Source organism: Kogia breviceps, chromosome 7 (assembly GCF_026419965.1).
Source record: "Kogia breviceps isolate mKogBre1 chromosome 7, mKogBre1 haplotype 1, whole genome shotgun sequence".
Lineage (NCBI taxonomy): Eukaryota > Metazoa > Chordata > Mammalia > Artiodactyla > Physeteridae > Kogia > Kogia breviceps.
In genome coordinates this window covers 10,743,067-10,747,537 of record NC_081316.1, presented here as the reverse complement: position 1 = coordinate 10,747,537, position 4,471 = coordinate 10,743,067, and positions in this window count along the sequence as shown.

Below are 4,471 nucleotides of genomic sequence, written 5' to 3'. Positions count from 1 at the left end.
GGACCACCAGGGAAGTCCCACTGAGCACGTCTTATTATCTCAGAAGGTCCGGTACAATTGGCCTGTATCTACCTTTCCAGCTGCAGCTTCCTGCCGCAGCCCGCCTCGTTCTACGTGTTCGTCCATTCAGGCCCTCCTTCAGTTCCCTGAGTGTCTCCGGCATCTGCCTGCTGTAGGGCCTCTGCATGCTGCGTCCTCCTCTTGGGGGTTGAGAGAGCCTCCTGATTCAGACACGGGACGCCTTATACCTTCAGATTTTGGCACAAGCAACACCTTTAAGGTTCCTCCCTGCCCTCCAGTCTGGATCAACGCCCCTCCCCAACGATGTGTTACTTCCCTTCCATGGCGCTTCCTTTATTTTTTAAAATACATTTATTTATTTTATGTGTTTATTTTTGGCAGCGTTGGGTCTTTGTTGCTGCGTGCGGGCTTTCTCTGGTTGTGGTGAGCGGGGGCTACTCTTTGTCGTGGTGCGCGGGCTTCTCATGGCAGTGGCTTCTCTTGTTACGGAGCACGGGCTCTAGGCGCGTGGGCTTCAGTAGTTGTGGCATGTGGGTTCAGCAGTTGTGGCGTGCAGGCTCTAGAGCGCAGGCTCAGTAGTCCTGGCGCACGGGCTTAGTTGCTCCGCGGCATGTGGGATCTTCCTGGACCAGGGCTCGAACCTGTAACCCCTGCATTGGCAGGCGCATTCTTAGCCACTGAATGGCGCTTCCTTTAGATGTAATTACACTTACTATGTGATAATTTGATTCATCTACTCCTCTCCCCCACTGGACTTTATGTTCTCTGAGGGTGGAGTCTGTGTCTTATTCATCCTCAATTCCTAGTGCCTGATGCATGTGAAAGCGTTTTAAAAATTTTTTCACATGTCATAAAATTCACCCTTTTAAAGTGAACAATTACGTGGATTTTAGTACATTCACAGGGTTGTATCGTCATCACCACTATCTAACCGTGCAACGTTTTTACCACCCCCAAGAAGAAACCCCATACTCATTAGCAGTCACTTCCCATCTCCCCCTCCTCCAGGTTTTGGCAACGACTAATCTACTGTCTCAGTGTATCTGCCTATTCTGGGCACTTCATATGAGTGCACCCCTATAATATGTGATCTTTTGCATCTGGCTTTCACTTAGCATAATGTTTTTAAGGTTCATCCATGTTGTAGCATGTACCAGTACCCCCTTCCTTTGTATGACCAAATCATAATACACTCATTGTTACTATACACATCTTTTTTGGGGGGGCAGGGTCACACCTCTTGGCTTGTGGGACCTTAGTTCCCCAACCAGGGGTTGAACCCGGGCCTTCAGTAGGGAAAGCGCAGAGTCCTAACCACTGGACCACCAGGGAGTCCCCACTATACACATTTTGTTTATCCATTTGTTAACGGACAATTGGGTTGTTTGCACTTTGGGGCTATTATGAATAACAATGCTATGAACATTTGTGTCCAAGTTTTTGTGTCCACATATGTTCTCAGTTCTCTTGGGTATATACCTAGGAGGGGAATTGCTGGGTCATCGTGGTGACTCTATGTTTAACTATTTGAGGATCAGCCAAACCGTGTTTCCAAAGTGGCTGCACTATTCTATTTACATTCCTCACGCAAAGGTTCACCGTGACTATTTGTTAGGCTGAATAAATAATTTCTTCATTGTGAACTGGAGACTGTTATTTCCAGCACATGACAGACTAGAAGAGTAAGGCTCAGCGGTGTGAGTGCCTCAGGCAAAACTGCACAACTAATCAGCCGCAGAGCCCGGACTGGGACCCAGCCTGTGAGTCCTGAGCCAGTACTCCCGTTCCTTAACTGTGAGGCCGGCTCTGGCCAGCGGCCTGCAGGAGATGCAGTGTGATAGCGCTGTGCTACTCAAGCTATGGGTAGTGTCAAGGGAACAGAGTCTGGAAAGGGATCACTTTTGGGGACAGGAGGAGGGGTTGGTAAATCCTATTGATTCTGATATGGAAGTGTGTCTTAAGTCTCTTCTCTGGGACTTCCCTGGTGGTCCAATGGTTAAGATTCTGCCCTTCCAGTGCAGGGGGCGCAGGTTCAATCCCTGGTGGGGGAACTAAGATCCCACACGCCATGTGTTGTGGCCAAAAAAAGGTCTCTTCTTTCCTCTATTTTAAAAAAAAATTATCTGAACTATTACAGTGGCCTCTTAACTGCTTTAAAGTCCCTCTCCTTTCCATTCATTAAACACACAAACCCAACCATATCTATCTCCTCCCCTAAAAACAAACAAAGTAAACCAAAATAAAACAAGAAAACAAAATCCAGGCATTCCCATCACCTATCTCACAACATGGGAAATCCTTGGCCTGGCAGAGGTCATTCCAAACTGACCACAGCCTACCTTTCCAGCTCCTTTTCCCACTACCCTCTTCCACTTGTTCCATAAATGTTTACCACGGGCTGTTACAGGCCAGTTCCTGGGATTGGTAGCAGGCATACAAATCACCTACAATGTGGTTCCCCTGGTGCCTGACCTCCAGAGATTTATAGCTCATGGGGAGGGAGCAGGCAACTAAACTGATGATTCTAGATCAGTGTGAGGGCTTCATTTCAGGATAGAATAGGGTTTGGGGGGAGTACATGGGCAGGACCCCTATCCCAGCCTAAGAGATCAGAGCTTCCAGAAAAAGGTGAAATTGAGGTGAGTTGTGCAGGATGAGTGCATAAGAAATGAAGAAGGAGGGACTTCCCTGGTGGCGCAGTGGTTAAGAATCCGTCTGCCAATTCAGGGGACGCGGGTTCAAGCCCTGGTCCGGGAAGATTCCCACGTGCTGTGGAGCAACTGAGCCCACGAGCCACAACTACTGAAGCCCGCGTGCCTAGAGCCCATGCTCCGCAACAAGAGAAGCCACCACAATGAGAAACCCGTGCACCGCAATGAAGAGTAGGCCCCGCTCACCACAGCTAGAGAAAGCCCATGCACAGCAACGAAGACCCAACGCAGCCATAAATAAATAAATAAATTTGTAAAAAAAAAAAAAAAAAAAGAAGAAGGAACAGCAGGTGCAAAGGCCAAGAGGTGTGAAACCAGCTGGCTTCACACTTCATTCCACAGGTATTTACTGAGTGCATCTTAGGTGCCAGGTGCTGGTTTTGGTGCTGGAGATACAGCAGTGACCACAGCAGACCAGACCCTTGCCCCCATGGAGCTAACAGTTCACAAGGGGAAAATATCAAAACGTGGGTTGGAGATAAGGAACGGCAAGCATTACAGCCACGGGGGCCCACGGACCCCTAGAGTCTGTGGATGGGGTCCACAAAACCCTTGGAAGTTGAATGTCAATATGTGTGTTCATGTTCACACAGGCATTTTCATAGGGAATGGACTCATAAAATTGTATTGCATTCTCAAAAGGATCCTTCCACGACCTCCTTGGGCCATGGGGGTCCTTATTCTAGGGCCCCTTGTGGGAAACTAAGGAGTCTGATCCTTGATGTGGAAGTTCTGGGAGCCAGTATTAATTCTGAGAAGCGAAAGCATCAGAGCCTGGCACTGTGCTCCTGCCAGAGAGAACCCCTTGTGCCTTTTATGCTGCTACGCCTTTGCTCTTGCTGTTTCTTCCCGACCTGGAGGAACGGAGAGGGCCACACGTTCAAATCCAGACAGACCCGACTTTGCATATCCTGCTTCTACCCGCCATTTTCCAGCTGCCAGCCTGCAGTCTTCTCCCTCTGTGAAAAGCTCTGAGGTTTAGATGAGCCTGTGATGTTTGGAGGATTTAATGATAATTTTTGTTTGGAAAGTGCCCAGCGTATAGTAACCACTCGGCCAATGTACGTTCCTTTCGTGGCGAGGTGGCCCCGCCGTTCAGAGAGCCTCTCCTGTCTGGGGTCTGGAACTTCCTGGGCAGTTGCTCACATGCCCACAGAGCTTTGTGAGTATCACGAATATCACTCTCAACACACCAATAAACTCACACCTGTATTTATTTGCCCTTGACCTCATCCCATTAATCCACACCACAGTTCACCCTCTGTTTTACAGATGAGGAAACCGAGGCTCTGGGAGGTTGAGAGATTTACCAGGCATCAGTAAGTGGCTGGAAGCATCCCATCACCACATCTTCTAAAATACTAATAATGACAGTAGTAACAACCACAGCGAACGTTTATTATGCTTACTCTGTGCCAAGCGCTGTGATGAGCACTTCACCTGCCTCGTAACCCCCAATTCCAGCCCCCACCTCTCGGCAGTACTACTGTAGGTACTGCTGTAAGGTAGGTGCTATTGTTATGAGAACTTATAGGAGGAAACCAAGGCTCAGAGAGGTTAAGCAACTTGCTCAAGATACCCCAGGCCAGTTTTCAAGTCCACTCTCAGACCTCGATCTAACTCCACAAAGAAACCCGTGTCATTCTGCCTCTCGGAAAACTCTACTCCCCAGTGCACAGTTCAAAACCCCACCCAAGGCTGCCCTGAATCGCGGTCAGTCTGCTCCAACCGCGCTGTTC